The sequence below is a fragment of the Mastomys coucha genome, unplaced genomic scaffold (assembly GCF_008632895.1).
Source record: "Mastomys coucha isolate ucsf_1 unplaced genomic scaffold, UCSF_Mcou_1 pScaffold12, whole genome shotgun sequence".
NCBI lineage: Eukaryota > Metazoa > Chordata > Mammalia > Rodentia > Muridae > Mastomys > Mastomys coucha.
Genome location: NW_022196894.1, coordinates 11,168,797 through 11,178,466, shown reverse-complemented (window position 1 = coordinate 11,178,466; position 9,670 = coordinate 11,168,797). Strand labels below are relative to the sequence as shown.

General features: G+C 44.0%; 1 protein-coding gene across 2 annotated transcripts in view; it reads right to left on the bottom strand.

Annotated features, from left to right (window-relative positions):
• Abcc1 (ATP binding cassette subfamily C member 1) overlaps window positions 1-9,670 on the bottom strand; it is a 128,003-nt gene that overhangs the window by 107,771 nt on the left and 10,562 nt on the right. The gene's annotated exons all lie outside the window — the stretch shown is intronic.

Below are 9,670 nucleotides of genomic sequence, written 5' to 3'. Positions count from 1 at the left end.
AGGGAGGGAGGGAGGGAGAGAGGGACAGAGGGAGGGAGGGAGGGAAAGCAAGCGCCCACAGAGGTCAGAACCTGGACCAACTGAAGCTGGAATTACAGACAATCGTGAACTGCCCAATGTATACACTGGAAACTGAGCCCAGATCCTCTTAACCTCTCATCCATCTCTCCAGCCTCTGCATTTTCATTTTATATCAACTGTCCTCATATACCAAAGAAAAGAATGTATGAAGGAACACGGTCTCCGCCCTTTCTTCCTGAAAGGCCCTTGGGTCGAGGAAAGGGCAAACCTAAGCTATCACATGTGGTAGCAAATGCAGTAACACTGAGCTCAGTCTCAATTTACCTTTTTTTCTAAGATGGAGACTATGTTGCCCAGGCTGTCCTTAAGCCCTCCATTCTCCTGCCTGTGTGGCTTAAATTACTGGCCTAACTCAGTTGCTGTGGTGGTGGGAGAGCCTTAAAAACTGAACTACATGAATTCACCCACCATAGCATCCGTGGCCGGCTCCAGTTTGCACTGGATTTAAGTAGAGAGGTTTGATTACACCTGAGCTTCAACAGGAGCTATAGATACAAGTTTGGTATCAGAGGTAACTGAATGAAAAAATAAAATAATAAATATTTAAAAAGAAAAAAGAAAATAAAAAGGGGGGAAAAAAAGGACATGACTGTTCCTCAGTACGGTAGAGGAGAGAAAGATTATTATAGATATATGTGAGACATAGCCAGAGGCAGACATGTGTAGGATAGTCCAGAGTGGGCATGTCCCTAGACCATGTTGGCAAATGGGGAGGGGAGGAAAGGAGAGAATTGAGAGAGGAGAACCAAGTACAGCAGCCAGGAGACCAAAGGTATAAAGACAGGGGCAGGTAACCAGAATGTCTGGACTATGGGGAAGAGTCTCTAAGGGAAGGGTAGCCCAGACTCTGGACTACAGAGTTAGGGGGTGAGGTAGTCCAGCCAAACCCTTGTAACAAGAAGGAACTGGGGGATGCTGGGAAAACCTGGAGGCCTGGTCTACTTTAATATGTTAAATAGGCACCTCAGCCTTTGTCTGGGGTTTGAAACTTAACAATGACACCCCATGCTCATTTTGTCCCAGGCTTCATGCCTGCCTCCCCCTACAGTCAAGCACCCTAGATACCCTAGACAGACTACCCAGACAAGCTGAAATGTCTCAGAGAGCCAGGAAAGACATAGATGGGTTCTGCCTGATTCTACCACAGCTTGAATGAGCCCAAGAGAATCACAACACCAAAAATCCCCCTATACTGTCTCTACTGCCCCTTACTGTCCACCCACCTTATCACCACAGAATGGAGTCTACCTAGAACACCTACTATGTGCTATGTACTACACTGCACTAAGAAGCCTGTAAGTGCCTCTTTCTTTCCCCATAAAATACAGAGCATGGACTTGCTACACAAGCATGAAAACCTGAGATGTAGCCTGGTGCATCAGCCTATACATCTCAATTCCCAGTGCTGGGGAGATGGAGAGAAACAAATCCCAGCAGATCCTCCCAGGAGCCAGTATACGTGAACCTATGAGCTCAGAGATAGACCCTGTCTCAAAAGTAAGGCAGAGGGCAGTAACAGAAGACACCTGACAGCCTCTGGCTTCCACATGTATCCATACCCACATGCATGCAGATCTGAGTACACACATATATATGTAGCATGACCCAATTTACATAGAAGGAAACAGAGGCTTCCATAAACTTTACCAACTAGCCCACTCCATGTGCTGGGAAGTAACAAGTTTTCAAGTCCACCTACTCATACCTGGCATTGATTCCAGCCACATATCTCCAGATTTCTTTGGGGCCACACCTTCCCTCCAGCTGGACCCTCAAGAAATAAAAGGACCGACCTCAAGGGAGCCTTTTCTCCATTCCCTCCTCCTACCAAGAATACTGCTATACAGAGGCGGATCAGCTCTGTCCCCAGCACTGAGTATGAAGTGTGCCACCAGAGATCATGCATGAATCTTATGTAAGACCAAAGAAAACAGGAAAGCCTGGCTAAATTACAGCTGCAGTACCCAATATACTAGTATGGAACACACCCTATGTTAAGAAATCAATGAAGCCTTATGAAATCTCTGAAAGATATGCAGAACTAACTACAACCACAAGGTAACATTCCCAGACTTGGTGATTCCAACTTGCATGTGAGCTACTAGTCTCCAGCCTTCTCTTACACAGTTGGTCAGAGGGACCAGAAAGAAGAGAACATGTCATTGTCTATGCCTTTTTCATCCATTTTGCTTTGTCTGTACTGCTTCTGTAATGCTAGTCAAATATTCTACCACTTAGCTAAGTTATCTGTGCACATCCATCTGTTGGGTTTTGTTTAAGGGAGGGGTATGAGTAGTCTTTGTCTTTGTCTTGTTTTGTGTGTTTTCTTTTGAGATAAAGCCTCAAGTATCCCAGGCTGGTCTGGAACTTACTATGTAGCAGAGGACAACTTTGAATTTCTGATCCTCCTGTCTCCACCTCCAGAATGCTAGGATTTACAGGCTTGTACCACCATACCCAACATATAGAATTGGTGCTGGAGAAGGACTCAAGGGCTTTGTGAATGCTAAACAAGCCATCTACCATCTCGGCTATATCCCTAGATGGGCTCTTCATCTACTCTTAAGAACACTAATAGGAATGGAGTTCCTCAGTGGCACAGGCACTTTACTCAGCATACATGAGGCCTTCAGTTGAATACCCAGTAACATACACATGCACGCACACACGTGCACACACACACACACACACACGTGCGCGCACACACACACACACACACTCACTCACTCACTCACTCACTACAGGACAACAACAACAGCAACAACAACAACAGCTATTCCTGGACTATGCTAGCTGTGAGCTAGCCAACACTTTTCTGAAAAACAAAGCAAAGGCTGGGGTGTAACCTTTTTGAATGTTCTGAGCTATTCCTTTTCCTTCAGGGATGGCTTCCAAGGAAACAAGCCAACAGGCCCTATGTTCATAGCATCAGTACAACAATGTTTGCTCTCAAGGAAAAAAAAAGGAGGAACAAAGGAGGAAAAAATACTATTGCAACTTAAATGTTAAATCACTGCCAATAATGGCATGAATTATAGTCCAAAGGCACAAGGAAGTGCGGTAGAGCTGAAGGTTGTTGTTACAAGGTTATGTGAGGATGGGAATTTTTTATAAGAGCAAATATCACAAAATAGAATGCAATTGGCCACTATGGTCACTCAAAACCCCAGAGAAGGCTAAGCCTTAAGGGTTAGTACACAAATAAATATGCAATGACTCAGGAAAAAATTTTGTAGAATGGCTCAGGAAAAAATTTTGTAGAATGCTCAGAAGAAATAGAGGGCCAAGGTCTCCAGTACACCGTATACCTCAACAAATTAACAGGAAAAAGACTCATCATGGGCCAGTGAGATGGCTCAGCGATTAAGAGCACTGACTGCTCTTCTAAAGGTCCTGAGTTCAAACCCCAGCAACCTCATGGTGGCTCACAACCATCCATAGTGAGTTCTGAAGCCCTCTTCTGGAGTGTCTGAAGACAGCCACAGGGTACTTACATATAACAATAAATAAATCTTTAAAAAAGACAAACAAACAAAAAAAAACTTGTTTCTTTAAAAAAAAAAAAAAGGCCCATCAAGATATATAAGGACATAGCCTTATTTTCACTAATTTTCAGAAAGGGTCTCATTAATTTGTCTTGGCTGACATGGAAGTCACTCTGTAACTCCAGCAGATCTTATACTTTTGAGCCTCCTGCCTCAGCCTCCCTAATCTCTGGGAGATACTGATTTGGATTGGAACAAATAGATTGTTGTTGGTTTTGTTTTGTTTATTTGTTTGTTGTTGTTTACCACAGTCTCACATCGCAGTGATTGCCTCTAACTCCTAAGCCTCTTGTTCCAGCCTGAGATTACAAGTATGCACTACCACACGCAGCTAGAAATGGGAATTTTCATTCACTTACATTCAGAAAAGGTTAACTACATACTTCTTGAAAACAATCAGTCTTTATATTAAAGGCTAAAATGTATGTAATTTTGACAAATGCACAAGGATACATATTAGATGAAAGGGAACTCTAGGTAAACAATAGCCCATATCACAGTTCTGTAACCTGGAATATTATATATCTAATGGAAAAGATTAGTGAGATTCTATGTATCTATGTGGGTGGCAGAAACATCAGCAGAATAAGGATTATAATCTATGCAGACTTAAGGATGTCATTTATTTTATAAGCCCATGAAAGGACATGGCTACAGGCTGGTCCAATAGAAGAGCATCTACATTAACACATCTGAGTGGTTTTTTGACTACAGAGCATGTGTGATTTTTATAATCAGAAAACTCTGTGTTGCAACTAGAAACTTTACAGGTAAGGGGGAGGTCATAGTGACATCTGAGGACAGATGTAAGTAAAGCCTTATATATTGTCTTACAACATGTTAATTTAAAGTACTTCTAAATAGCATGGGAAAGAAAGAAAGAAAGGAAGGAAGGAAGAAAGGAAGGAAGGAAGAAAGGAAGGAAGGAAGGAAGGAAGGAAGGAAGGAAGGAAGGAAGGAAGCGAGCGAGCGAGAAAGAAAGAAGGAAGGAAATGCTTTGTATTTAAATACAACTTTGAAAAACTGGAAAGGACCCAACCACCCTCATTTGGTCTCCTGATCTCAGCTCTCTGGTATGCAAGGTTTAACTTCTCTGAACAAAATCCTCTCCCATTCAGAAAAGCAGCCCCAACAGGCTTCCAGCTTGCTGGAGACTCATATGCCTTGAATACAGTAGGCATTTAAGTAGGTAGGTAAGTGCTGGTGGGGTCATTTGTGGGAACATAACTGCTGTATAGACCTAGTAATTAACTAGCGAATTTCAAAAGGAAAATGTCTCTCTTTTTTTTTTTTTTTTTGGTTTTTTCGAGACAGGGTTTCTCTGTGTAGCCTTGGCTGTTCTGGAACTCACCCTGTAGACCAGGCTGGCCTCGAACTCAGAAATCCACCTGCCTCTGCCTCCCAAGTGCTGGGATTAAAGGCGTGCGCCACCACTGCCCAGCCTAGGAAAATGTCTCTTAAGCAGGCAACTTCTGGTGGGGAAACTTACTCTGCTGAGTCATACGCATGTATTTGCTCACGAAGCATGATCAGGAGTGTTCTCCGCCCACCCCCAACAGTTTCATACCCTTCCCAGTGCAGATTAACCAGCTGGAAAACTGATAATGACTCTGACCAAGAGGGAACAAGGTGAGACAGTGGCTTCTTAGCTTTTCCACAGAAAAAAGGAAGGGTCAAAAAGAAATGTGGCTTCCTTGTTCTTTCAAATTCCACAGACTACAAAGAAGGATATTGCCTCTTACAGTTAAGTGAAGGATAGAAGATACAGAATATTTACAATATGAAAAATATAGAGAAAATGTGCATACATAAATACAAACTGTGAATGTACACTCTCTCTCACACACACACATCATCATCACTCACTCTCTCACTTCAGAGAGGAGTGGGCAGGGAAGATCACTGAAACCTGACTTTTCCCTTCATATTCTTCTTGATTATTCACCTTTCTTTAAAAAAAAAAAAAAAAAAGCACTGTCCAGACTTAATAAGCTTTGAACAATTCAGAAATTCCTTCACAGGAATAAAAGGGAGTCGGGGGCTTGAGGGGTACAACTCAGTGGTGTACTATGTGTGAGGCCCTGTGCTGGGGCTATAGCTCAGCATACACAAAGGGGTTTGATCCCCAACAACAGAAGTAGTAGAACATACCTATAATCCTGACATTTAGGAGATGAAGGCCATTAGTTCAAGATCATCCTTGGCTACATAGGGAGTTTGAGAGCAGCCTGGGCTAAAGGCTCTGCTTCAAAAAAGAAAGGGGAAAGCCTGCAGTTAAATTTTTCAAGTTGTTTTCTAAAAGCCAGTAGAAAACCTACCTAGCCAAAAAGGAAAACCTGTGTTGGTCATTAAAAGTTGTTTGCAGGGAGCTGGCAAGATGGCTCAGCGGGTAAGAGCACTGACTGCTCTTCCAAAGGTCCTGAGTTCGGATTCCAGCAACCACGTGGTGACTCACAACCACCCGTAATGAGGTCGGACGCCCTCTTCTGGTGCATCTGAAGACAGCTACAGTGAATTATGCCTGAGCCAGCAGGCCAGAGCAAGCAGGGCTGGCAGAGGTCCTAAGTCCAATTCCCAGCGGCCACACACATGATGGCTCACGGCCATCTGTACAGCTACAGTGTACTCATACACATAAAATAAATAAAAAATAAATCTTTAAAAAAAAAAAGTTGTTTGCAGATTAAAAGGCAGCTATAAAGTGGGGTATCTCACTCAGGCTCACTCTGAGGGATTCTGAGGCACAGATGAGACCAGGTGAAAAAGGGAGGAGACTGTACAAGCTTAATTTAAACACAAGGAGGACTGGGGCTGAGGTACAACTCAGTGAGCACTTGTGTTCCATCCCCAGCACAGCACCCCTATTTGCTCCAACATAGATTAAAGGCCCTGACTGCTCTAGACAAGTGCTTCTCCCTCCTTGGCCTGGGATTTCATGAATCTATGAAAAACTTGAAGCAGGACTTTAATGAGATCTCTACTAGCCCTGTAATTCCTCTGAGCTAAAATTCAGTAATATACAGCCAGGAATGGAGCTGAGTTGGCAGAGTGCTCACCTAGAGTTTGTGAAGCCAATTTCCAGCCCCAACTCTGAAGAAATCAAGCCACTAATGCTCCCCTATAATCCCTGAGCTCAGGATGCAGATGCAGGAGATGAGAGGGTCAAGGGCGTCCTCTGCTACACATAAAATTCAAAGCTAGTTTGGGCTGCATGACACTCTGTCTCAAAAATATATATAAGGGCTAAATATGGCTCAGCAGTTAAAAGCCCAGGCTGCTCTGGCAGAGTACTCAGTTCAATTCCAAGAACCACATAGCAGCTCACAATCATTTGTAACTACAGTTCCAGAGGATCCAGTGTCCTCTCTTGGCCTCTGTAGACACCAGACAAACATGAATGCAGGCTCATACATATAAAACAAAAATCTTTATGTTTGTGTGTGTGTGCGTGTGTGGGGGGGGGTGCACGTGTGTGCGTGCATGCGTACATGCACGTATTTTACTCTGTGCTACTCTGACTACATCATGGTCCTCAGGACCTCTGCATGGGTTTTCCCTCTTTCTGGGACATAGCCAGCTCAATCACCAAAATAGTGGGGCAAATGTCACTTCTTGTTAACGTGGTTTATACCCACCCTAGTTTCTTCTGGTTTAGGCTTCTGTGTGGTTTACTGTGATTTGGAATGGTTTGGGGCATCCCTAGCACAAACCCCATGAGTTCATGGACCTAGCCTGTCTTGTTCAAGACTACATCCCCAGTATCCAGAACAAAGCTAGAACATCTATTAGATACTCGACAATTTAAAATAAAAAAAAAAAAAAGCCAGGCGGGGGTTGCTTTAATCCCAGCACTTGGGAGGCAGAAGCAGGTGGATTTCTGAATTCGAGACCAGCCTGGTCTACAGAGTGAGTTCCAGGACAGCCAGAGCTACACAGAGAAACCCTGTCTCGAAAAACAAAAAAAAAAAATCTTTATGATTCGAGAGTGGCAGGATGGCAGCCTAGAGCCACCACCCTCCCACCTTCTCAACCCCTCCACCCCCCAGTCAATAACAGCAGAAAGGACTCCCATAGGTAAGTCAGAAGAGTACTAAAGCAGATTCTTGGACTTGGTAATTGTCTACTTAACCTGAGGCAGCTCAGAGAGAGGGAAGAAAAAGCCAGATGTGGGGGGTGGGTGGCACACACCTCCAATCTGAGCACTGGCAGACTGAGGAAGGTGAAGGGAATGTTCCAGGACGAACTTGCTATAAAGAAAGATCCTGAGGCTGGTGAGATGGCCCAGTGGGCAGGAGCACTGACTGCTCTTCTGAAGGTCATGAGTTCAAATCCCAGCAACCACATGGTGGCTTACATCCACCTGTAATGAAATCTGATGCCCTCTTCTGGTGGTCCAAAGACAGCTACAGTGTACTCATTTATAATAATAAATAAAATAAATCTTTAAAAAAAGAAAGAAAGAAAGAGAAAGAAAGAGAAAGAAAGAAAAATCCTGTCTCAGAGGGAATAGGACTATGAAGATGACTAACTGTGTCTAAAGTGCATGCTGCACAAGCATCCCTAGCACCATGGGAAAGCTGAGAGCAATGGCATGCATTTGAAATCCCAGGGAGAGAAGGCAGAGAGAAAATACCAAGAGGCCTCTGGCCAGTCAGCTAAATTAAAAATGGGCAAAGCTCCAAGTTCGGTAAGAGACCCCATCTCAAAATAAATGGTACTTGACCTAGTAAGACACCTGACATTGACCTCTAGCCTCCACATATGAACAAAACAGAATGAATGTCTGGACACAGTAAAGCACCCCTTGGTCTCAGCACTCAGGGGCAGAGGAGGGCCATTTGGCACTGCCTGGGGGGTTGTGTGTTGTTGTAACAAGTGTGGATATGGCTGGCAATTTGTGGGCAGAGGCCAGGGCATTGTCAACTAGCCTATAACACTCAGGGTGTCCCGACAGCACAAAGAACAGTTTGGTTCAACTGTGAACAGGGCAAGGTTCAGAAACTAGGCTCTGTTCTCCCTCGCCACACCTTGACACTCCCACAAATGCAGTGTCTTACCACTTACCAAGCAGAAGACCAGTACACAATTCCATCAAGGCAGACACTATTCCAATGTCTTGTCAAGACAGGAGAAGCTTGTTCCAGGCTCTTGTTAGCATCCCAACCCACTTACTTTTTTTGTAAAATACTCAAGCAAGCTTTTACAAGTGGGTGTTTTTACTGACTATTAAGATCTGGTCATAAAAGTGAGGCCTTCCCCTACTTGAAAACCTAGAGACTATGTGCATTATCAGATACCTGCTTCAGAATCCTAGGATACCTAGAATAACAACCCTACAGCCCACCCTCCTGCCAGAGCAGACATACCTGAGTCTGAGACAGGGTCTTCATGCTGCCAGTCTAGCCAACTGGGGGTGAGGTGTAGCTGAACAGTTGAGCACTGGCCTAGATATTCAAGACCCTGGGTTCATTACCCAGAAACACACACAGAAAGCATTAAGGAAAGACCTAAGGGCTGGAGAGATGATTTATTGGTTAAAAGCATATACTGCTTTTGCCAGGAATCCAAGTTCAGGTCCTAGCACCCACATCAGCAGGCTCATAATTACCTCCAACTCCATGACATCAAATGTTCTGGCTTCTTTAGGCACCCACACATATGTGGGCATGTCACATACACGCATGCATGCACTCACTCACACACAGACATGCAGAGAATTAAAAATAGGCATCACAGAACATACATTTAATCTCAGTATTCTGCCAAAAAAAAAAAAATTAATTAAAAAAAAAGAAAAAAAGCCTGGGGGTAGTGGCACACACTTTTAATCCCAGTACTTGGGAGGCAGGTAGATCTCTGAGTTCAAGGCTAGCCTGGTCTACAGTGTCTCAAGACAGCCAGGGCTGCAAAGAGAAACCCTATCTCAAAAAAACCCAAAAAGTACTTAATTACTTAATCTCAGTATTCTGGAGCCAGAGCACTCAGGAACTCCACCAGCCCAGTGGCTCGGGTTTATTCCAGTCTGTCTAGGCTGGCCACTGTCC